At 39.9% G+C, this 26661-nt stretch overlaps 1 protein-coding gene and 1 pseudogene across 2 annotated transcripts in view; both read left to right on the top strand.

The window, feature by feature from the left end:
* The window catches only part of LOC143634426 (uncharacterized), a 248188-nt gene that overhangs the window by 166402 nt on the left and 55125 nt on the right, over positions 1–26661 (top strand). The window lies entirely within an intron of this gene.
* On the top strand, positions 10988–16130 carry LOC143634456 (disease resistance protein RUN1-like; annotated as a pseudogene). The gene is made up of 8 exons (XR_013153859.1): positions 10988–11334; positions 12140–13246; positions 13341–13409; positions 14092–14316; positions 14409–15149; positions 15241–15817; positions 15920–16017; positions 16080–16130. The product of XR_013153859.1 is annotated as a disease resistance protein RUN1-like (transcript).

Raw genomic sequence — 26661 nt, 5'->3', positions numbered from 1 at the left:
TCGTAGAAGGCCGGCCCCAAAAAACAGGGAGTTTGATTATCCGTTTTTTGGTAATGACAGTTCGTCTTTCGAAGAAGGTTACGAGAGGGGATCAAGACAAGAACGTGGAGATGGAAACCGGCGTTGGGATGCTGGGATCCGTACAGACATCCCAGAATGTGATGGGACTAGTTTGGATCCGAAAGGGTTCATCGATTGGTTGGTTATTGTAGAAGAGGTGTTTGAGTTCCGAGAGGTCCCTGAAAATAAGCGGGTCTCTTTGATCGCTACCAGGCTACGTGGGAGGGCGTCAGCATGGTGGCAACAGTTGAAGATGACACGAAATAGACTTGGGAAGTCACGGATCGTGACATGGGCCAAGATGAGAAAGTGTTTGCGGGACACTTTTTTACCTCACAACTTTCAACGGTTGATGTATCAACGTCTGCAGAATCTGAAACAGGGATCCAGGTCGGTTGATGAATATACGACCGAGTTATATCATTTGATTTCTCGTAATGATATTCAAGAAACCGATGAACAACTCGTTGCTCAGTATATTGGGGGTTTAAGGGTTCAGATCATAGACTCTGTAAATCTTTTTGATCCATTAACGGTCGCCGAGGCATACCAAAGGGCGTTGGCTTTTGAAAAACAAAACCGTCGGGCTGGCGGTTCGTATTCACCAGCCCCTGCTGGAGGAAATTCGGGGTTGGGTAGTGGAGGACCTCGTGTCGTGCCAAGTCAGCAGAGGTCGAGGGCCAACAACACTGGGTCGATTTCTAAGGGGGCTAGTAGTAGCGGGGCGAAGTGTTTTAAATGTGGTGAGACAGGTCATCGACAACTTGACTGTAAACAGGCGGATAAGAGGCATTTGTTTGTTGAATCTGATGATGAACAATATGAAGAATATGAAAAGGCCCCAGATTATGATGAAGAACCCGAGTATGAGGAGGAGTTTGTGACCGGTGATGTGGGGGTGAACTTGGTGGTTAGGCGTTCTTGCTATACACCAAAGGCCGATGGAGACGGATGGCTTAAGCATAACATCTTCCACTCCACATGTACCATTCTGGGGAAGGTTTGCACGTTTGTTATTGATTCTGGAAGTTGTGACAATCTGATTTCTGAAAAGACAGTCCAAAAGTTGGCCTTGAAGACGGAGAGTCACCACAAGCCTTATAAGCTTCAATGGCTTAAAAAGGGGGGAGAGGTAACGGTCTCAAAAAAGGCCCTTGTTTCTTTTTCTATCGGGACCACATATAAAGATGATGTTGTTTGTGATGTGGTTCCTATGGATGCGTGTCACTTGTTGTTGGGTAGACCTTGGGAGTATGATCGAAGTATAGAACATGACGGACGGTCAAATTCTTATAGCTTCATGTTTGGTGGGGTAAAGATAACGCTTGTTCCTAGCAAGCCACAAAGCAGCCGGGTAACCTGTTGACCATTAGTCAGTTTGAAGATGAGTTGGTGGAGGCAGACAATGTGTTTGTTTTGATAGGGAAACCGGTACCCGAGGAAGTTGAGATTCCTGAAGCTATGATTCCTTTACTTGAGGAATTTTCTGATGTTTTCCCTGATGACTTGTCGGATGGGCTGCCACCTTTGCATGACATCCAACATCATATTGATTTGGAGCCTGGTTCACAATTGCCCAATAAGCCACATTATAGGATGAGCCCGAGAGAGCATGAAGAGTCGCGTAGACAGGTTGAGGTGTTGATTTCTAAGGGTCATGTTCGTGAAAGTATGAGCCCTTGTGTTGTTCCTGCTTTGTTAACTCCAAAGAAGGATGGTACCTTGCGGATGTGTGTCGATAGTCGAGCCATCAACAAGATTACTGTGAGGTACAGGTTTCCTATTCCTCGACTTGATGATTTGCTTGACCAGATTAGTGGTGCCACTATTTTCACAAAGTTGGATTTGAAAAGTGGTTATTACCAGATTCGTCTTAGACCTGGGGATGAGTGGAAAACAGCCTTCAAGACTCGTGAAGGGTTGTATGAGTGGTTGGTGATGCCTTTTGGTTTATCAAACGCGCCTAGTACTTTTATGCGTGTGATGAATCAGTTGCTCAGGCCTTTTATTGGGAAGTTTGTGGTGGTACATTTTAATGATATTATTATTTATAGTGCTTCTTTCAGTGAGCATGTAGTGCATGTCAAGAAGGTTTTGGCCTTACTTCGCAGAGACAGTTTCTATGCAGCAACAAAGAAATGTGTTTATGACCCCTAAAGTTTTGTTCTTAGGGTATGTTATTTCAGGTGATGGGATACAGGTGGATGAATCTAAAGTTGCAGCTGTTCAAAACTGGCCAACTCCTACCACCATTACTGAAGTCCGCATTTTTCATGGGCTTGCTTCTTTTTATAGGCGGTTCATTCCACACTTCAGTCCCATTATGGCCCCTATGACAGATTGCATGAAGGGAAAGACGTTTCTATGGACAGAGGGAGCAGAGCTAGCTTTTCAGGTTATCAAGGAAAAGCTCACTACTGCACCAATTCTGATATTGCCTAACTTTTCACAAGTTTTTGAACTTCATACTAATGCCTCGAAGGTTGGGATTGGCGGGGTCCTTAGTCAAGGGGGTCGACCAATTGCTTATTTGAGTGAGAAGTTAACAGGGGCAAAGTTGAGATATAGTACTTATGACCTGGAGTTTTATGCAGTGGTCCAAGCTGTAAAGCATTGGCGTCACTATTTGTTTCATAAAGAGTTTGTTTTATTCACTGATCATGATTCTCTAAGGCATATTCGCGCGCAAGACAAGATATCTCATAAGCACGGGCGTTGGTTAGCTTTTCTTGAAAAGTTCACTTTTGTGGTCAAACATAAAACTAGTGTTTCAAACCGTGTTGCTGATGCCTTGAGCAGGAGGGGAAATCTGCTTGTTTCCGTGAGAATCAATGTGATGGGGTTGGATGTTATTCGTGAGCAGTGAACCACTGACCCGTATTTTTCAGATGTGTTGCAGGATGTGCAAGCGGGTCAGAAGTCTGACTTTCTTTTGCATGACGGGTTTTTGTTCAAAGGGAATCAGCTATGTATTCCTGACTCTAGTCTTCGGTTGAAGATTATTCAGGAATTACATGGGGAGGGTCATGTTGGTCGTGACCGTACTTTACATTTGGTGCAGTCTTCCTACTTCTGGCCTACTATGAGGAAAGAGGTAGATCGTTATGTTAAAAGGTGTCGAGTTTGTCAAGTCTCAAAGGGCACGGCTACTAATGCGGGTCTTTATATGCCTTTGCCAGTCCCTTCACAGCCTTGGAATGATATTAGTATGGATTTTGTGTTGGGGTTTCCACGGACTCAGAGGGGAAACGATTCGATCTTTGTTGTGGTTGATCGGTTTTCTAAGATAGTGCACTTTATTCCTTGCAAGAAGACGACAGATGCAGTTAATGTGGCTCAGTTATTCTTTCGAGATGTCTATCGTTTGCATGGGTTACCATCTTCTATTGAATCTGATCGGGACACTCGTTTATTGAGTCATTTTTGGCGCAGCCTGTGGAAGATGGTGAACACTCAGCTTAACTTCAGTAGTGCCTACCACCCTCAAACAGATGGGCAAACGGAGGTTGTTAATCGGTCCCTTGGTAATCTTTTACGATGTCTTGTGGGTGATCATGTGAAGTCTTGGGATCAAAAGCTATGTCAAGCTGAGTTTGCTCATAATCATGCTGTCAATCGAAGTACCGGGTTTAGTCCTTTTTAGGTGGTTTATTCTGCTCAGCCACAGGGACCCCTTGATCTGATGTCACTTCCTGTTCCTGGTTCTGTACCCAAGAAGGTGAAAGATTTTGTTGAAGGGCTACATGAGATTCATAAAGATGTGCATGACAACCTGTTCGAGCCAATTCAAAGTATAAGCAAGCTGCGGATCAAAAGCGAAGACATGTTGAATTTGAAGAAGGTGATTTTGTCTGGGCTGTTTTGACAAAAGATCGTTTTTTTGTTGGGGAATATAACAAATTATCAGCTAAGAAGATTGAACCCGTGGAAATTGTGGAGAAGATAAACTCAAATGCTTATCGTCTAAAGCTGTCGAGTCACGTTCGTTGTTCTGATGTGTTTAATGTGAAGCATTTACTACCTTATTACGGGGACACTTCTGATGACGAAGATGCTATGGATTCGAGGTCGAATTTTTTCTATCCTGTGGGGAATGATGTGGGCCCAAGTATTGAATACCGGACTATTATGTATTTGGAGGCCCAAGATCGCGCTATAAAAGGTGGCCCACGAAAACGGGCATAACTTGCCCCACGAAGCTCCGTTTCAGGCCTATTACCAGTCAAATCGAAGCTTGAGACGAGGAGCACATTGTGGCAAACCGCCTAGCCCCTGTCCAAAGCCCAAAAACGCCTCCTAAATAAAGTTTTGGGCCTTTTTATCTTTTTTAGCACGTTATGTTTTTGTTTTTAGGTTTGTGTTTGGCCCATTTTAGGCCCATTTCGTATATGGAAGTCTTTTTTTATGCTTGTAATGTAATTCCAAAAGTTAGACTTGAATTTGATAATAATTACTTTTTCTCTTCAATTTCCCTGACCTTTGGGTGTGATTTTTAGAGTTTGGAAGTTCGTCACGGGTATTCGTTGAATCAACATGACTCGATCTTCAATTTCGTTTTACCGCTGCATCAGTATGGGGATGTGATGCATATGTCACCAGTGATTTTGATGACAAACTCGATCCCCGTGGCATAAAAGTTGTTTTCGTTGAGTACTATAACCAAATCGGATATTATTTCTTCCACCCTTATACAAACTTGATTTCATCAAAAGGAAGGGCCACTTCCTCGAGAAAGAAATTCTAGATCGAGGAACTGGAAATAATATTGTCGATCTTGAAGAAATTCAAGAACTACAAACAACCGCTGAGGAAGTTGGAGCGTCTGATCAACAAGATGTTGTTGCTAATACGTCAGACATATACACGAGCGTTCTCAGAAGTAGTAGGACTCGCGTACCAAAATTCTAAATACCTATGGCATCTAGATGGTCCCGAAGTCCTATTGGTAGCCGAGTCAAATGAAGAACCTACTAACTACAAATCTGCTATCTTAGATCCGGAATCTGAGAAATGGCAAGAAGCTATGAACATCTAGATGAAAGATATGCACGACAATCAAGTATAGAACTTGGTTGAGCTACCCCCTGAAGGTCGGGCAATAGGGAGCAAGTGGATTTCCAAAATAAAAACCGACATTCATTGAAATATACAAACCTATAAAGCAAGGCTAGTCGCGAAAGGTTTTACTCAAACTCAGGGTATTGACTATGATGAAACCTTCCCGCCCGTTGCTATGACTAAGTCAATAAGGATATTACTTTCCATAGCCGTGTATTATGACTATATGGTTGATGGATGTCAAAACCGCTTTTCTTAATGGACATCTTTATGAAGATGTCTATATGGTTCAACATGAAGGTTTTGTTGATCCCAAATATCCTAATAGGGTGAGCAAACTGAATAAGTCCATTTATGGACTCAAACAAGCATCTCGCAGCTGGAATCTACATTTTGATGAGAAAATTAAAGAGTTTGGTTTTATCAAAAATGAAGATGAGCCTTCTAAGCGACTTCTAGGGCTAAGTCAAAGTACATACATAGACATAGTTATGGCAGTCAAAGTCCATTTATGGACTCAAACAAGCATCTCGCAGCTGGAATCTACATTTTGATGAGAAAATTAAAGAGTTTGGTTTTATCAAAAATGAAGATGAGCCTTCTAAGCGACTTCTAGGGCTAAGTCAAAGTACATACATAGACATAGTTATGGCAGTCAAAGTCCATTTATGGACTCAAACAAGCATCTCGCAGCTGGAATCTACATTTTGATGAGAAAATTAAAGAGTTTGGTTTTATCAAAAATGAAGATGAGCCTTCTAAGCGACTTCTAGGGCTAAGTCAAAGTACATACATAGACATAGTTATGGCACGCTTCTCAATGGATAAATCTAAGTGTTATGCCTCGATTATAACTCGTATCCTATAACCGGTATCGTACAGTTAATACTAGTACAGTGTTTAAACCAAATTGGGCTGTATAACTAGTCTGGTTATAGCTGTTAGGCCCAAAACATGACCATAGTCTTAGATTGTGACATTGTATATTGTGAAATACTTAAAACCAGATTTGGCTCAGTTTCACCGTTTTTCGAGTTTAGCCAAGTTGATCGTTTACGCGTTTCGGAAATAGGTAAGATCACATAAACTTAAGTAAACATATTGATTGATAAAATGATTTGATTTATGAAAGAATTTGGAAGTTTCGGTATCTGGATTGATCGCAGGGTTCGTTTCCGTTTTCACACGGGTTTGATTATACAAAACGCGTACAATCCACCCGAATTGTCCGGAATTCTCGTAGAAAGTTCGTTTTTATCAAATTCATCCAAAAATACCCTTCTCCGGTGACGAACATTGAAACTAATCACAATCTCCGGTGACGAACATTGAAACTAAGCACATGCAAGCAATTCCATACGCTTCAACGATTGATTCTATAATGTAAGCTATGTTATGCACTAGACCCGACATCTTGTATTCTCTAAGCATGACTAGTTGTTTTCAGTAATGTCCTGGTGTTGCCCATTGGACTGCAGTGAAGAACATTCTAAGGTACTTGAAAAGAATCAAGGATATGTTCTTAATGTTTGGAGGAGTGGAAGAAAAGCTTACCGTAAGGTGTTACACTGATGCTAGCTTACAGACTGACCGAGATGATTCTCGCTCATGATCAGGATTTGTATTCACTCTCAATGGAGGAGCTATTTACTGGAAAAGCTCCAAGCAGAGTGTGGTGGCAGATTCCACCACTGAATCTGAATACATAGTTGCATCAGATGCTGCTACGGAGGCTGCTTGGATGAAGAAATTCATCACTGACCTCGATGTTGTTCCGACTACTCATAAACCAATCGAGATGTTCTGTGATAAATAATGCTATTGCTCAGGCCAAAGAGCCCAAATCTCATCACAGAGCCAAGCACATTCTAAGGAAATTCCACCTTATACGGGAAATATTGGAATGAGGTGACATCATAATAAGCAAAGTAGACACAAATCAAAACCTAGCAGACACGTTCACTAAGCCGATGACTCAGGACAAGCATGACCAACGCAGGAATGCTATCGGTCTTAGATTAGTTAGTCATTTGTTTGACTTAGTATTTGGATGTATGAACATTTAAACAGTTAAACTTTTGAGTTCACTTTTGATTTAATGGTTAAATGCAAACATTGAATATTATAACTGTGTTCATTTTAATACGTTTAATCCATGAATATTGTATTCTAAATTATCCGTAGTCGCTCAGACTCGTGGGAACGATTCTAAAATAAGACTATTCTGAATTTGGACTTAAGGAGTTGACTTCCAAACTCACATACCTCATTATGAATGACGTTGGATGTAACTCGTATCAAATCATCTTCATGGATCTTAGTCATAAGATGTACTTGATATTGGTATACTCATTTAGTATCCTTAGACCTGAGATACATATTAGAACTCTCATTTACCAAAGGATATTCTTTTATCAGTGTCAACCGCTGACGCATAACTGCCAGTCATAAAGGCATTGGTTGGGAATATTCTGAAGTTCAGTGGGAGTTGTATGTAATCAAGATGGGATTTTGTACTCTTACATCATATGTAACAGTTAGAAATCTTGGTGCCTTCGTTGATTCAAACTGGTGAAGTATGGGCCTCACCCAAACTTATTGTGCGTTTAATTGGACCACTTTGACTCGAGAATGAAAACAATAATGATTGACCACCATATGAGATTGAATAAGATTCATGTCTCATTGTTTAGTTGGTGTCTTATACAGAAAGGATAGATGACAACGATTACTATAAGTTATCTTGCAATAGTGTATTCCAAAATACTTTGGTTAATGAATTTTAAAATGTCATAACCTTTTAGGAGCAACCATGTGTAGCTAGAGCACCATTGGTTGTCATCGTTGAGAACCTTAACCTGAATCCGTCCAAGTGGGAGATTGTTGGAAATATGGACCGGTTCACTTAAGTCGATGTGATGGACCGGTTTGTGACCCGTGAGAGTTACACCTTGGGTAACAAACATAAGCCTCTTGTGCTAGTTAACCGGTATTGACTAACGAACGAGATATGGACCTTTAAAAGGATTGGGCTTGGTGGCCCGACATGATTAACTAGTTATATTAACTAGTTAATATGTCATCAGGGATAAGGAAGGTAAAAACACAAAACCCTAGCCACCATTTTCTCTCTATCTCTCCCTCTCGGCTCCTCCTTGCTGCCGCCGCCCAGCCACCTCCGGCCACCCAGCCAGCCGCAAGCTGTCGCCGCCTGTGCCATCACTGTTGCCGGTCCATTCGTGCACCGCCATTGTTGGTCGTTAATCTCGTTCGGTCACCTAGCGTCATCTGTTATCCCTTGGTGTCTCAACCGGCTAATTTATTAACCGAGGTAAACATAAATAATGTCGTGATTATTTTTATTTACTTTGGTTATTTGACTCATACTTGTATTGTTTGTAACCAGATCCTGTACGGTTCCTAAAATTGATGATTACTCGATTTTATTCCGATGCGTTTTCAATTTGATTAATAATTATGCAACAAATTAAAACCGGGTTTAATTGTTAAACCGTTGACTGATCACCACTGGAACTCAACAGAGGATTGTTATCCTAAAGGTGTACCCATGGATCCTAATGTTAAATTGTCAAAATCCGTGGATGATTTTGATGCAGATGCAACAGAGTACCGAAAGTTGGTTGGGTGTCTTCGTTACTTGTTAAACACTCGACCTAATTTGGCGTTTCGGTTGGCATGGTTAGTAGATACATGCAAAATCCAAAGAAGTCTCACTTGGCAACAATTAAACAAATTTTTCAGTTTTTTCAAGGAACTGTTGGATGGGGGATCGGGTATAAACGAGGTAGATCAAAGGAGTTGATCGGGTATAGTGATAGTAGCATAACATTAATGAAGACGATGGAAGAAGCACTACCGGTCATGTGTTTTATTATGGGGGAGCCCCGATTTCTTGGTGCTCACAAAAGCAATGCACCATAACGCTTTCATCATGCGAGGTGGAATACATGGCGGCGAGCTTAGCTGCGGGACAAGCCGTATGGTTAGGTGAATTGTTGGCCGAATTGACCGGAAGAAAATTTCAAGATGCGGTGTTAAAGATTGATAACACGTCGGCGATTGCCTTGGTTAAAAATCCCGTTTTTCATAGTCGGAGCAAGCACATAAAGTCTCGTTTTCATTATATACGGGAATGTGTGGAGCGGAAGGATTTAGCGATGGAGCATATTAGTGTCAAGGAACAGCAAGCTGACATTCTTACCAAAGCACTTGCGAGAATAAAGTTTGACGAGATGAGAAGATTGCTCGGTGTTGAAAATCTCCTAGTTTCGAGTCGGAAATTAGGGGGTGATTGTTGGTAATTTCCATATTATAATAGACCCGTCACGTGTAGGTGACCGGATTGGACCAATTGGGCCTATGAAATTCATTAATGATGTACTGAGTTTATGGGGTTGCAATTGGGTAGGAAATTAAGGGTGATTGTTGGTAATTTACATATTATAATAGACCCGTCACGTGTAGGTGACTGGGTTGGACCTATTGGGCATGTGAAATTCATTAATGATGTAATGGGTTTATGAGGTTGCAATTTTTATACTTGGTAATTACTTGTTGGCCAAGTTATGGTCACCCTATAAATGCATAGCCATGTTAGGGTTGTTGTATTAGTGAGATGGATTATTGTGTTCAAGTTTTGTGCTAGTTTCTTGATTATAATAATACGAGAGGTTTACCTAAATATTGTGTGCTCGTTTGTGTTTCCGTTATCAATTCGTTCATGAATCTCAAGCTAGAGAAAAATTTTCAATGGGTTCTCTATTCTTACGTATAAAGCTTAAAGTGATAATTTTAGAAAATATGTTTTATAAAAGAGTAAACTGCGGTTTTCGTCTATGTGGTTTATCCAAATCTTCGATTTTAGTTCAATAGCTTCAAATATGTGATTTCTGTCTATCTGGTTTCATTTCACTTGCAATTAAACCCAACCCCTTAGGTCTGTTTGTTAAACACATCATAGTGCCCCTCACGTGAGGGGCACGTTGATGGGTTTAACGACTACACATAACGGGTTTAGTGGGATCAGGTTTAATTGCAAGTGAAATAAAACCATATGGACGAAAATCACATATTTAAAACGATTTGACTAAAACTATATATTTGAACAAACTATAGAAACGAAAACTACAGTTCACTCTTTATCAAATATGTTTAAGAGTTGAGTGGACAAATACAAATACTTGTAGGATTAAACTCTTTCAACATTTTCTTATAACTTAATAGTAACGATAAGTCTACTCTATTCATACTCATACTAAAATAAGAATTTCATGATAATTTTTTAAAGAAAACAAATACAGTAATGATAATGAGCCAATAGTTATAAATTGACCACCTCGTAACATGGAGTCACTGAGACAAGAAAAATATATATTAAAGGTGGCCGGTGTGGCTGTACGCAGAAAATTTCCATGGCCACGTGATGGTTTTTGCTATTGGGTATATTAAAAGAACAACACTATATATATATATATATATATATATATATATATATATATATTCGTAGACTTTTCATCTTTAAACTTGAATCCGCTCAGAATTCAGATCTATCTAACTTCAATGGCAATATCAATTGATTCTTCTAGTGATCATATAGCTTGCAACTTTGATGTTTTTATTAGCTTTAGAGGCGAAGACACTAGACATTCTTTTACGATACATTTGGTTTCCTGGCCCCAGAGGCTGTGAAATTTTTGAGTAGGGTTCAGCGCGTTGTGCACGGAGCCTCTTCGGCTTCTAGGTCACAAAACTTCATTTTTAGCAGGATTGGCTTTGCTATTCAAAAGGGGGTTGCGGTGCAGGCCCGTTTGCCTGCCACTCTATTGTAATCGTTTTATAGTAAATTATAATGAAGTTTAACAAGGATGATGAAGAAATCAACAGAGGTGAAACATTGAGATCTGAATTTGAAAGAGCAATTAAAGCATCCAGCGCTTCAATAATCGTATTGTCAGAGAACTATGCAACTTCCACTTGGTGCCTTGATGAGCTTTTACTTATCCTTAAGCAAAGAAAGGAGTGCAATCATTTTGTTTTACCTGTTTTTTATCATGTTGAGCCCACAAATGGTAGGAAACAAACAGGAAGTTTCACCCTTGAAGTTAAACCTTCTTCTAGGTGGACACCGGACAACGTGTGCCTGTGGAAGAGAGCGCTTTTGGAGGTTGCTGATTTATCGGGCTTCACTCTTTCCGGGTATGGGTCTTTTCTTATTCAATCACTATTGAAGTGAGTTGATGATTATCAACGATGTTGACTTGCATCCAAGTATCGGTCTTTAATGCTAGTCTTAACTCTATCTATAAATTTTTTGGTCCGAGAAAAAAAAAAGGCAAACCCCAGTTATGGGGGTGTCCGGGCTTGAATCAACAAGTAGGTTGTGGACTTCACAACGTTGACTTGCATCCAAGTTTCGATCTAGTGTATATATCTTTATTGTGTGCTTTTCGTTTGCGTTGGTGTTGACTTGGACTTGAATATATTTAGAAACCTAATATAAGTTTAATATTTAGTACGTAATATTCTCATATACAGTCTATCATTGGTGGTATAACTAGTGTAAATAACCAAGTATTTTTACAACTTTCAATATGTCATCACGTATAAACATTAAACTTTGCACCGGTACCGCCTTGTGCCCTGGCCAGACTAGCAAGATTAGTTAAAAGCTTCTATGTTATTAATTGTTATAGACTAAACAGAACAACTCAAACCAAAAGACTAGTATGATAGGTGAGGGAACCCCATTTGGCCTATAAACCTCACATCAATTCCCTATACAACCGATACCTTGCAATGATTTCGGTCCGGAACAATAATTTATGCAGTTAAGAAAAAGATCAGTCTATAAAGGACTAAAGGAGTTTGATTTTCATAAATTCTGTTTAATCTACTAACACTTTTCCTTGATCTTTGAAAGTTTAACTTTAATATAATACTTTTTATTCAAAATATCAATAAGGAATCTTTACATATCCTCCCATGATCTTTGTTCTTGCAGGCCTGAAACAAGCATTTTGAAGAAAATTGTTGATACAATTTACAATAAGTTAGGTCCCAAAGATGTTCATCTTCCACTCAATATAACAGGGATGAACACTCGTTATAACGAGATCAGTTCTTGGTTCAATCGATACAATCTTCAATTTTTAGCAATTTACGGTATGGGTGGAAGTGGCAAGACAACGTTGGCCAAATACATTTACGATTCAAATAGGAAACGTTTTGAGTATGCGAGTTTCGTTGAAGACATTGGTGGTAGATGTGAAGGACCCAATGGTTTACTTGAACTACAGGAACAACTTCTTAAAGATATTTTAGGGGGTCAAAGAGAAAAATACCTGGTGTTTCTCGAGGTACGTGCATGATTGAGGACGTTTTGCGAAAGAAAAGGACTCTCATTGTTCTTGATGACATTGTTCAGCATAGTCAGTTAATTGGTTTACTTGGGACTGGGAATAAGATTCATGCAGAAAGCAAGATTATAATTACAACCAGGGAAATTACTACCAATAAGTGGTTTGAATGGCCATGTTGCAGGTGTCAAGACTATGAAATGAGATTACTGAAACACGACGAATCGTTAGAGCTTTTAAGTCGTCATGCATTTGGATCCAAAGTTCCTATGGCCGGCTTTGAGAAGCTTGCACAACAAGCAGTGCAATATTGTGAAGGAAATCCACTGGCCATTGAAGTGTTGGGATCATCTATGTTCATGAACAATACCATCCCAAATTGGGAAAGTCAACTAAGTTTATTGGGAAGAGATATTGATTCTCGTATTTGAGATGTACTGATAAGGAGCTACACTTCATTGCCATATAACTCTGAGAAAGAGTTGTTTTTGCATATCTCTTGTTTCTTTATTGGCAAAGACATAGATTATGTGGTTAAGATATTGGAGCCTGATTACTCAGCAGTATCTGGGATCAAAACACTAATTAATAGATGTCTTCTTTCTGTTTCACCAAACAAAAAGCTCGTGATGCACAGACTGATTCAGGAGATGGGAAAAAACATAGTTTGTCAAGAATCACCAAAATTCCCTGCAGAGCGTAGTAGAGTTTGGCTTAGTAGTGATTCATATAACATACTAAGAAAAGGAGTGGTAATCTTTTTTTTTTTTGCTTTCCCTTTCACTTTCGTGTCCTCCTAATCCTGTTTCATCTAATTTTATATAGTTTCATGTATTTTACTTTCAGGGTTCAAGAAGGGTAGAAGGTTTAGCACTAGACATGAAAAAACTGATAGAAGATAATTGTGCACTCAAGGTAATATTGGATAAGTAATAATAATGTGTTTTTACCAAAAGTTATGGATTTATTTTAACAAGATAAATGTTAAATAAGTAGCACATGACATGCCCGTGTGCTAGTTATGAAATTATTAAGGGAAAATCACAAAAATAGGCATTGTTGACCAGCATTTGCTCAAACAGGCATTGCAAATCCAAAAAAACCTACCAGACAATAACAGATAAGCAGAGGCGACAACGAAATAGCTAGCACCGAAATCCTGAGAAAGTGCAACGGGTCCACACAACCGGCACACTAAACTTACTGTCGCACGGGAGCCACTAGTGCCATGTTAAAAGCATCGACTAACACCACCGGCTCTCATGTAGTTGTTCGTAGCCGTCAATGACACATGTTCTCTGGTGGTTTGATGTTGTGTGGACCCCATGGACCTTTCACAAGATATAGGTGCAGGCTAGTCCGTTGTCGTCTCTGCTCCTTGTGCTTATTTCTCCTCATCTAGTTGGTTTGTTTGGATTTGCCTATTTTAACAAAAGTTTAAAATACAATGCCTATTTGAAAAAACTTTTTTGGTAAACATAATTATTTTGGTGATTTTCCCAAATTCTAATGTGTGGATGAATTTTGTTCATTGGATGTAAAACATGGCATGCCCCTTGTGCATCAGCCTTTACCAACTCTCATGCTAATCTTGCAGTCATTAGGCCTTAAAACAGACACATTTAAAAAGATGGATCATCTAAAATTGCTCCAACTAAATTATGTTGAACTCGAGGGACCCTATGAGGATTTTTCTGAAGATTTAAGATGGCTCTGTTGGCTTGGATTTGGTTTAAGAACCATACCCTCCGACTTATGCATGGAAAAACTGGTGGCTCTAGATATGAGCTATAGCAACTTGGAAGTATTTGAGCCGCCTACGGTAGTGAATCCAATATCTTCTGTTGGTCCTTGATTTTTAATGATCTTTATGAAACTATATGGTGCTAAAATTTTCTTTAATGTTTGCAACAGTTGCTTCTGTCATTGCAGATTCTAAATCTAAAAGGCTCAAAATATCTTATTGAAATCCGCAATTTCTTCTTGATCCCACATCTTGAGACTTTAGTTCTTTGGAACTGTTACCGTTTGGTTAAGGTTTGTGAAACTATTGGAGACCTTACACATCTTGCAATACTGAACATGACAGGGTGTAGAGATCTAATCAATAAGGAGCGGACAAATCTGAAAGTAGCTTGTACTTCTGGTGTACTTGTTACCGAACAAACTACATTTCCCTTCCCGTTATCATTGTGTCGGTTATTCCTGAAAGACTGCCATCTTACATGTACCAACACTTTTCCTTTGAGTTTCAAGGTTCAATTAGATTTGCAGTATTTGAATTTAGCCAACAGTTTGTTTGAGTCCTTGCCTTGCTATAATCATCTTGAAAAACTTCGGGTTCTTGACCTGAGTTTTTGCTCTAAACTCAAATGCCTTATACGCCTCCCTAGTACACTTGCAGAATTGTATATATATGGTTGTGAGTTACTTGAGAGCGTAACTTTCCAATCACCTCGATTCACGTTGCAAGAGTTTGGCTATTTAGGTTGTATTCATTTGTATGAAGTTGAAGGCTTTATCAAATTGGTACCAGTAGCCAAGCTCGGTGAAACTGATTTGGGGCACATGAAGTGGTTAAAAGAATATCAAAACCACCAGGTGTGCCTTGTTGGTGATGATGAGCTCACAGAAGGCAGAAGTTGGCATATCCAGGTTAGTTGGTTTACTTTGAAATACAATATTCATACTAACTAATCGATTAATGTATATAGAATGATTGAGCCATTTGGTTTGTGTGGCACAGATGTTGTATGAATTTGGTATAATAAGCACATCTCTACCAGATCATATAAAGGATCCAAACATGACATCCGAGTATATATCAAAATCATGTGTTTTGCACTTTGTTGTCCCGCCGTGTCCCAAAAATAAGACGCTTAAAGGAATTAATGTAACTTTCAAGTATAGCATATTTAGCGAAGATTGGACATGGTTTTGTAAAATCAAAACGGCCAATGGTGTTGATTATATGTACAACCCTAAAGTCTTTGGCAAACCCAAATTTGGTAAAGAATGTACATGGTTAAGCTACTGGCCAATTGGAGATAAACTGAACACTGGAGACACTGTTCATGTCTATGTTGTTGTGATGAGCGGGTTGAAGGCACATGAATGTGGCGTGAGCCTTGTGTACTCTGATCAGGAAGCCTTGGAAAATAACATGGGATGGGAAGAAACTCTGGACGGAGATTTGTCTGAATTTCAACTAAGCACAGGGGCTTACTATCTTTGTCGGCGTGATTTCTCTGAGTTAATGGAGGTTGGTAGGTTGAATCGTTATTGGTTTAGGTTTTTAGTTGGTGATACCGTTGACGACACTGGTATGTCCTTTGTTATTCGCAAGCTAGCTAATTCTTTGTGACGTTTGTATTCAAGCTGAAAATAGAGAAAGCTACTCGTATCTTTTCCTTTTTATGTTACAGAGGTCAGAGGATGGAGAAAGACTGGTCGACCAAAGCAGGTGAATCCATCATTTACAGAGTTGAAATTCGTTAGATGTATCATAGATGGTCCTAAATTGGTAAGCTTGTGGTGTAACACTTATCTTTTTTGCATCAAGTTCTTATATGAATAATGATGAAGGGAAAAATAGTTGTAATTTACCTTGATATGCAGTTTGCGCTAGAGGAATAGAACCTTTGGGATTAAAGTATATCATAATGATTCTTATATCTCTCCATAATATGTAAACGATTTTTTGAAGTTTGATAAGACATTTTTTGTTGTCATTTTTAAAAATGGTTTGACAAACAGGAAAATACTAATTAACTAACTAGATGGTTTATCCTTTTGGTACATGATGATGTTAATTTTTGGTTTTGATTAGTATCAATCTGAGCTTTGCTAATACAGATTTGGGTGTTTGCCATAAACTAACAGGAGGACGTTTACAAGATCACAGAGATGTCCAAATTTAGCGCGCGTGGTAGGAGGGCAAGGAACCCTGACACTATAAAGGCAAGGAAAAAGAAAACTTGAATTTCTTCTTCCAGAAACCATGAAACTTTGCTTTCAAATCTGAATTTCATATGTTGCCAATTTGTATTCTCTCTCGTCTTCATCTTCAAAGCAGAATCCTTGAACTTCACAATCTTTCGAACCTTTCGTTATTTGTATGTAAGAAATTTAAAATTTTAAAGGTCATTATTTACTGGGATTTGAAGTACGAAATTTAAATCAACCCCAAGCTTTATGCAGCCTCAATCTGTTTATCTCTCAACTGCTTTCAGTTTTTAGAAATTATTCCGTAGCCACACCCATGCGGAACAACTATGGAATGGAAGTTGCCAGGCGGGAAATAATTATATATAAATTTTGATATGTATGGTGGAACATGGTTTTGCTTAGAGCTATGTATTGTTTTACTTAATCTATGAGTCAAAGCACCGTTTTCCTGCTTCCCAACTTTTACTTTGTCTGTTTCCGTTTGTTTTCTCTCAAGACCACGCCACATCGCTTCTTTGTTGTAGTTTAACATCATCATTATCATCTTACTCAGTAAATTTCACAAATAGTAAAATTATGGTAAAAAGGGTAATTACACATTATTTCTTTTAACTTTTTATCCCATGATTAAAGTTTGTTTTTCGTTAACTTTTTTACATTTTGTTTTCAACGTATAAGTGGCTAAGTGACATGTTGCAAAGAATGATAAAAAGGTTTATTGCAAATATATATATATATATATATATATAGGGTTAGTATCATTTGAGAACTCCAAAAAAGTTAAGAACTTCTAGGAACTCATAAGAACCAAACATTTTTTTTAATTTTTTTCATATAGTAACATTGTTTGAGACTAGTTTTATCATATTTTATATATAAATTTTTGATTACATATATAAATCACAAGTTTACATATGCGTAAAATTTATGTAATAACATTTACATATATGCAAAAAAAAAATTAGATATGTGTAAAAACTAATTTTTTATAATTGTAATCGTAAATATAGATATAAATAGTGATAAAACTACACTCAAATAACACTAACATACAAAAAAATTTATAAAAAACGTTAGTTTTCAAGAGTTCTTTCAAGTTCTTAAATAATTTAAGGGTTCTGTAATGATACTCATCATATATATATATATATGTATGTATATATTGGATCATTTCAGAAGTTTTTTTACAGCGAGAAGTGTGAAAAGTGAATGTGTAACTCCATTAATCCCTAATTTCACTCCCTTTCTTATGTGTAGGTGCATATGTATGTGTGTAGGTAAGTATGTTTGTATATGTGTATGTATGTGTGTAGGTGCATAGGTTTGAATGTGGCTCGATACAATTATATGTTTGTAGGTAGGTTTGAATGTGTAATTAAGACATAATACAACCAACCTACATATATGTATGTAACATCATATGAAAGGGAGTGAAATTAAGGATTAATGAAGTTATACATTCACTTCTCGTACTTCTCGCTGTAATATCACTTCTCGAAGATCCATCCCCTATGTATATATAGGGAAATGTTAAAATAAAAACTCACTCCAGTTGCGAAACCCCAGAAAACCCTATACTAGCCATTGATCTTGATGAATAGATGGTTGAGATTGGACGATTTAAAAAAGTCTAATTTTGCAATTAAATTGTAACATCCTAAAATATTCTAATATTAAATAAAGAAAGTCGCGTTTAGTTATCGCGTGTTAATAGTTAACTTATGCCTAATAAAGAAAGGACCATGGACTTGGATTAATTAAGATGGATTAAGGGTAATGGGCCTTAGGTCCATGGGTTTTAGGGGATATAAATATTCCCTTAAACCATCCTAAAACCCTAACTATCATTTCCATCTTTCATAAATAAACACACACACCACACACCACCGTATACACGGCCGAGAGAGACGAGAGGGGCTTGAGGCCAAACGAACGTTAGTTGGTATTAGATCTTTATTACACGATATCTAAAGTGCATAAACAAGTTAAACGAGATCCAAACGAGCACTAAAGGTATGTTCTTGACCCTTTAAAGTTTACGTTTTATTAGCGTTTAGCATTGAAACTTAGAACGAGAGTAGATCGGGTATAAACGAAACATAAAGTTGTAAACTTGATGATAAATACAAGTGTAATGAACCCGAAAATGGAAACGGCTCGATTAATGAACCCTAAACACTAGTATTGAACGTTTTTGAACTCAAAGGTCCAAACTTTACGTGTTTTCGGGTCAAACCATATCCAAAAACGACCATAGGAATGATCGCGGGTTAGTCAAATACCATACCCATGGATTTCTCGGTAAAACGATGATGATTTTGGGGATTAAGGACGAACAGCGGCGGCTGCTGCACAACTTCGCCTACAAGCGAACTTCGCCTGCAAGCAAGTTCGCTTGCAGGCAAGTTCGCCTAACTGATCAACTTCGCTGATTGACTAAGTTCGCTGCAGCAAGTTCGCCGTAGACAAGTTCGCTGTAAGCAAGTTTGCCGTAGATAACTTCGCCTATCCATATGTTCGCTGGATGATAAGTTCGCTGATGTTAAGTTCGCTACTAGCTAAGTTCGCTGATATTAACTTCGCCAGTAGCTAAGTTTGCTTAAGTTAAGTTCGGTAACGAATCAGATAGCGAATCAGACTTAATACGTTATGACGAATGAGTTAACAAATTAGAAAGTAAATTAAAATCCTAATGGAAAATGTGTTAAGACAGTTAATGGAAATAAAATTTTTTCCAAGCTGACCTGGCAGCTCGACCCCAGCTAGGGGCTGCCGCCCCTAGACCCCGCTGCCAGGGGCGCTGCCCCCGGACCCCTGTTCGTTGTGGGTTATATAAAGATAGAAATACAACATGAGTAGTAGTAGTTAATTGATACATGTAAATATTATACAGTTAGCCGTGCACAGCTCAAGAAGGGAATAACGATTAACGGAGAGCGTAACAGGATTCAGGTGAGTTTCTAGCCCCATTTATGTGTTATGTTTTCGGGGCTGTGTGCATACTCAATATGCTTGTTAATACACTTATCCTAAGAGATAAGTGTATGCCTTATGTGAATAATGTGAGATGTATGAATGATTGCTTGATGGTACGTGAACGATCTTCGGATATTGCACGTACTGTCAGGTTGTAACGCTATGTATAAGGTAAGTATTATATGTATGCTTATGTGAATGAACGTGATAAAGTTAATAAAAGAAGGTGATGTGTAGTAAAACACACTTACTTTCCTTATGATTTTATCATGGTTTTTATGCTTAATTGTTTATTTTATGAAAGTATTAGGGGTTAAGTGCAATAATTTACAAAGTTTAAATGTTAATTGTAGGTTTATGAAAGATGGTGAAAAAAGAGTTAATTTGGAAGATTCTAGAGGCCTTGTTGGTCAAGTTTTGAAGCTACAACTCAAGGCCCAACCCAAGCCCACAAGTTAGAAGCCTTGTATAATATTATATGAAGATAATTAATTAAGAAATCAGCCATTATCCAGCCAAGAACCCGAAATCAAAATAAAAAACCCTAAACCCTAACTCCTTGCGATCGGAACAGCAGAAAAAGGAAGAAAAAAAAGAAAAGGCGGCGGCTGTGGTGGCTGTGACGGCTGGAGAGGAAGAAGAACATCAAAGGGCATCTTGGCACAGCTGCTAGGCATCAAATACATCCATAAACTCAGCCATATAACCCTAAGTAATCATCTTTAAACTTTGTTTATTGTTCAAGAACCCTAACTAGTTGAATTGATCTTTTTCTTTGGATTGTTTTGCAAGTAATTGATTGTTTGACTTTGATTTAGTTATTCTTGGATCTTGAATGAGTTTGATTATGTTTATGTTGATGTTTATGATGATTTACTTGAGTATACATGGCTGTCCAAAATCTATGAGTAGCTAAACTTGCTTGTTCTGCCTAGGATAGATGATTGTTGAGTAGTTTAGACTTGTATAATGGATTGTTAATGTTCAAGACTTGAATTATTGATGTAAAGTTTAACTAAACCATAAATTAGATTGTGTATGATGGCTGTATTTTATGTGATATTACTTATAATCCTCTTGCATTAGTTAATTGAATTAGTTTTGATTAATTGATTGCTTGTTAGACTCTTGACTTGGTGTTTAGGGTTTATTTGCGGGGTGTACAACCGTAGGGATAAGTGGGTAATATAAATCATCTAAAATCAGTTAAAATACACCTTCTTTGAGACCGAGAGGTGATAAGAAGTAATATTGTCTCGTTGCTTTTACTTGTTAGAATTAAGACCGCGCGAGAGCGGGTTTTTGTCGTGTCGAGTTTGAGTGTTTATGTGCAATTAGTTGGTTTAATTTGGGTTAAGTTAAATTGTTCCTCTATCCTTGGTGACATAGTATTTGTCTCCATTAGGATAGTGTGTCGATAAGACCGAGAGGAGAGTCGACATTTGAACACGTTAATAATTGTTTTTCCGGTTTATTCTTTAAAATCAACTAAGATAAGTTAGAGATTGTTAGAGAGACTGAGAGGTAATTTGACTTTCTTAAACAAGTTTTAGTTGTGTCATCTTTTATAACCGGCGTCATGAATATTTTCAATCCGTTTTCTTGTTATTTCTGTCAACATGATTCATTCCTAGGTAGACGTCTTTATATATTGAATTTAAACCAAAGTTTTGAAAGTTTTGTCAAAAGTTTTCATTCAGTTAAGTTAAGTAGTTAAATTAAGTTCTAAAATAAATCAATTAAATATTTTGGTGAGTCTTGGTTAGAGTTTAGTAATTATAAACGTTTTCACGTGTCTTCGAGTTCGATATCAGGACTTTCCTCATCTTTGCTATACGCGACCGGTACACTTGCCGTTTGTGTGAACTAGAATAGATTGTTTGGTTTTTAAAGCTTAGTTGCTACTTGTGTTTTATTTATATATATATTTTTTCGCACATCAAGTTTTTGGCGCCGTTGCCGGGGACACGGTTTGAGGCGTATTAAGAACGACTCGAGTTAGGACTTGCCTTGTTTACTACTTGTCTTTCTTATTTGTTTTGTTTGTTAGTTTAAAATAGTTTAGCTAATTATAGTTTCTTTTAATTATTTTAATAGTTTTATGCGACGTACTCGATTTCTAGGACCACCAGAAGTTGATGGATTTCCCGAACCAGAGAGAGAGCTTCTTGAGAGACGTCGTACAAAACCGTCTTCCAGTGCATCTACATCCGTCGGTAATACGTTCTCTTCTCCTACTTTTTCTGAACCCGTCATTAGGGATAGGATTATGGGCGACGCGAATCCACCACCAAGGAGGACAGTTGCAGACCGGGCCCGTCCGGTCGATGCTGGCGCGAGATCCAGCATTGCTCCACCAGCTATAGGAGTTCAAACGACTTGGCAAATTCCATCTAATGTTCTGAACACGATTGCTCATTCTGCTCAATTTCACGGGTTGCTCCACGAGAACCCGCATTCTCATCTCACTCGTATTACACGTATCTGCGACACGTTTCATCTTGCCGGCGTATCCGAAGACGCAATAAAACTCCGAAACTTTCCGTTCTCACTCGTTGATCATGCGAGTCTGTGGCATGAGTCCCTCCCACAGGGATCCATTGCTACTTGGGCTGCCATGCAGACCCAATTTCTTAAAAAATACGATCCTCCGGCTAAGGCCGCTCGTTTGCGTAACCAAATTCATTCTTTCCAGATGGAGGACACCGAGAGCTTCTACGAGGCGTGGGAAAGGTTCAAAAATCTACTTGCTTTATGTCCGAACCACGGCCTACAAGACTGGGCGGTTGTTGAGAAGTTCTACAATGGAGTGACGTACGCGACTCAAGGTATGCTCGACACAGCTGCAGGAGGTAACCTACTGACAACGAAGGATACGGATGAGTGCATTGCCTTGTTTAACGGTTTAGCCATGAGTGGATACCAGCGACCACCAGTTAAGAGTACCAAAACCGTCGATTCCCTATCACGCGGCATGCATTCGGTCGACACGAGCACCGCACTTGCGGCACAAGTTGAAGCGTTAGCAAAGTTCGTGAAGGACTTGCAGGTGAAAAGTAAGTTATGCAAGATCTGTAGAGGGGGACATGATACTGTTCAGTGTCCCGTAGGTTTCCAGGAGGAGGCAGTCGACTTCGTTAATAATCCAAACCGAAATCAACATTCGTTCAATTCTTATAATTCGGGGTGGAGAGGTAACCAAAATTCCAACTGGAGGAACGGAAATCAGTCCGGCTTCCAGCAACTTCAGAGCCTATTCCAGGATTCCGGTGAGGGACCGAGTAGTGGGGGGAAGAAGCCCACGTTAGAGGAGATGATGGCACAGCAGACACAGATGCTGTCGCAACTCATGACTCGAGAGGACTCCCGTCACAAAGAAACTCAAGAGAAATTCCGGGAGCACGAGTCATTCATGAGAAATCAAGGAGCGTCAATTCAAAATCTTGAGCGTCAGATGGGAGAGATAGCAAGTCGTCTAAATGAGAGGTCGCCAGGTACACTTCCAAGTAACACTGAACAAAATCCGAAGGCGTTCGCGAAGGCTGTGACGACAAGGAGCGGTGCGGGGGCACGTAGCGAGCCCGTGATTCAAGAGGCGACGAGAGGAGTCGTTAACGAGCCTGCGGTAGATGTAGAGGAGCAGGTAGACGAGGAGATTCAGTTGGAATCTCTACCGGCCAAGGTGCATCAGAGGCACAGCCCCGGAAGTTCAGCACAGGCTGAACCATTACCCAGCACACCACCGAGAGTCTACAAACCTAGACTCCCATTTCCCGGGAGAGTCCGTAGGGATAGAGACGAGGAGCAGAACTCCAAATTTCTCGATCTTCTGAAGCAACTTCATCTTAATATTCCTTTCCTTGAGGCACTTACGCAAATGCCCAAATACGCAAAGTTTCTTAAGGATATTCTTTCGAACAAAGAGAAGTTAGCCGAAGTCTCTTCCATTCCTCTGAGTGCTGGTTGCTCTGCAGTCTTGCAGAGAAAGTTACCAGAAAAGATGTCCGATCCTGGGAGTTTCACAATTCCCTGCATCTTGAGTGATAATACGGTCGTCCATGCGCTGGCAGATCTTGGTGCCAGTATTAATCTTATGCCGTATTCCGTGTATCGCAAGTTGGGACTAGGCGAACCGAGGCCTACCCGTATAAGTATCCAGCTTGCTGATCGTTCTGTAAAATACCCCCGAGGGGTATTCGAGAACATGCTTGTTCGTGTCGACAAGTTCATCTTTCCGGTGGACTTTGTCATCCTGGACATGAACGATGACGATAGTGTCCCACTCATCTTAGGCCGACCATTCCTTGCCACTGCACAGGCATTGATCGATGTCTGCGAGGGTAAATTAATCTTAAGAGTTGGGGATGAGAACGTCACCTTTGACGTTTGACAGTCACTGAAACACCCCAAGTCTGCTTATGACTCCTTATACTTCATTGATACCATCATGGAGCATGTTGGGGAGTTTCTTAGCGAAATTTGTGGAGGATCTGCCTTTGACACCCAGATTCTCGATAGGGAGATTCCGGAGATTGAAATGGTTGCCGTAACCAATCAGTCCTTAGATGACGACACCGAGTCGCATACCCCTGAATCTGGCGTGTCTGCTGAGATCGTACGAGACAATCCGATGGACCGACCTTCGGTCGAGGGTCCTCCTCTTTCCTTAGAGCTTAAGGATTTACCTTCCCACCTTGAGTATGCATTTTCAGATGAGGAGAGGAAGCTTCCGGTTATCATTGCATCTGCGTTGACCGAGGTCGAGAAGGAGAAGTTGTTGAGGGTGCTACGAGAGCACAAGGAGGCTATTGCTTGGAAGATTATCGACATCAAGGGTATCAACCCTTCGTTTTGCACTCATAAAATCCTCATGGAGGAAAATTTCAAAACTGTTGTCCAGCCGCAACGGCGGCTTAATCCGAAAATGCAAGAGGTCGTAAAGAAGGAGATCATTAAACTCCTTGATGCAGGGATCATTTTCCCCATTTCTGATAGTGCTTGGGTGAGTCCAGTCCAAGTGGTTCCTAAAAAGGGTGGCATGACTGTCGTCACCAACGAGAGGAACGAGCTTATTCCCACGAGGACTGTGATAAGATGGCGAGTCTGCATCGACTATCGCCGACTGAATGATGCCACCATGAAAGACCACTTTCCTCTCCCATTCATTGATCAGATGTTAGAGCGTTTAGCAGGTCAGCAGTACTACTGCTTCCTAGATGGTTTCTCCGGGTACTTCTAGGTTCCGATAGCTCCCGAAGACCAGGAGAAAACCACTTTCACTTGCCCTTACGGAACGTTTGCTTACAAACGTATGCCGTTCGGACTTTGTAACGCTCCGGCCACATTCCAGAGGTGTATGGTGGCCATTTTCCATGATATGATCGAGGACTCCATGGAGGTGTTCATGGACGATTTTTTCGTATTTGGGAGTTCCTTCGATCATTGTTTATCAAATCTCGAGAGGATGATGTCCCGCTGCGTTGACACCAACCTAGTCCTTAACTGGGAGAAATGTCATTTTATGGTTCGCGAGGGCATTGTTCTAGGTCATCGAATCTCAAGTGCGGGGATAGAGGTTGACCGGGCAAAGGTCGAGACCATTTCTAATCTTCCCCCGCCTACTTCTATGAGATCAATTCGTAGCTTTCTAGGTGTAGGTTCCTGGACGGATCGTACACGGGATATCGCTATCTACGCAGGTGCGGAATCCCTGCGTGGGTAGATACGAGCGTAGAATACGTAAAACACGAACACACGATACAAACGAAACCACGTTATATTATAACTCGAACCACGTCTATTACAGACACTTGACACGTGAAATGATCACAGCTATCACGAACTCTGAAACAAAACTCTCTAAAAACCAACCTTTAAACAGTAACCCGTAGGTTACTTATATACACGACAACTTCGCCTCAGGCGAAGTTGTCAATAACTTCGCTCGTTGAACAAGTTCGCCTAGGCGAACTTGTCAACAACTTCGCTTGGTTAACAAGTTCGCCTAAGCGAACTTGTCAACTTCGCTGTTACACAAACAATTACATAAACAATATTACAGACTTTATACATATGAACTACTGACATCTATGTACCAACAGACTCCCCCTTGGCAGTAGCTTCATATCTTGATCTTTCAGCTCTTGTCTTGTAATCCTGTATCTTCATGCGTGCACTCCTTCTCTAACACACACCGTGACTACTCGCTGATATTTCCTTGCTTCATCCTTCCAAGCAGGAATATAGAATATCTTCTTTTCGTTCAACGCTTGCAAATCAGCTTTCGATAAGTTAACAAGATGCATCGGGTCATACACCCTCAGCACTTCTTGTTCATCTTCGTCTTCCATCACGGCTTCAGCAGTCTGGCAGTCAACGTACCACCATTTTAGATTCATCAACACATCTTGAGGCATATTCTTCATTGGAACCTCCTTGATGCATCGGATCGGCTTGTACTTCATCACCATCCATGGCTTGCCATCTGCTCTCAATCCCCTCTCTGTATCTTCCACTAACTTCCCTTTCTGAGGCTTCAGAAGTTCAAACTTTTTATCTTTTACGCCTTCTTTCCACACAATCTTCTCAATCATTCTCGCCATATTGTTGTCACTTCTGTTTATCAGGCCTAATCTGCCCAAATCTTTCACCTCGCATTCCGGCAACGTGTTGAAAGATCTCAACATTCTCCTGAAGTATTGAATGCCATCATAACGTTTTACCACAAATAACTTGATCTGTTCATCATAAATCCAACAGATGATCCCCTTCTTCGCCTCAGCATAGCCTTTAATGTTATAGCTCTTCTTGAACATGGCTGGAACAGCAGGCTTCTTGGTCTTGATAAACCAATGAGCACAGCCTTCCTTCCACCTAGGCTGCTCCTCCCACTCAGTAGTCTCATCCATCTCAGCCCTCACATCGGCTTTCTCAACCTCAGGGATCTCGTGCTCGATATTTTCTTCAACAATCTCTCCTTCCTCTATCACATTCTCAATCATAATTTCTGCACCAATCTTTTCAATCTCACTGATTGGCAGAACATCTTCATCAAATAACACATCGTCGCTGAACATGTCATCATCAAGTTCCTTCAGCGCATCGATCACGTCATCCTCCACCATCACTACATCATCACCACCAGCCGCTTCGGTAGACTCCCCCTCAGCTGTGAAAGCCCCAAGAGCTTGAGAGGTTCTTGGCAGCTCACCACCTGCACCTTCCGGTGCATTGGGATCATCGT

This window comes from Bidens hawaiensis, unplaced genomic scaffold, assembly GCF_021521415.1.
Source record: "Bidens hawaiensis isolate Kalapana, Puna unplaced genomic scaffold, B.hawaiensis_p1.1 tig00007049_1, whole genome shotgun sequence".
Lineage (NCBI taxonomy): Eukaryota > Viridiplantae > Streptophyta > Magnoliopsida > Asterales > Asteraceae > Bidens > Bidens hawaiensis.
The sequence above is the reverse complement of the archived record's forward strand: the minus strand, read 5'-3'. Positions and strand labels throughout refer to the sequence as shown.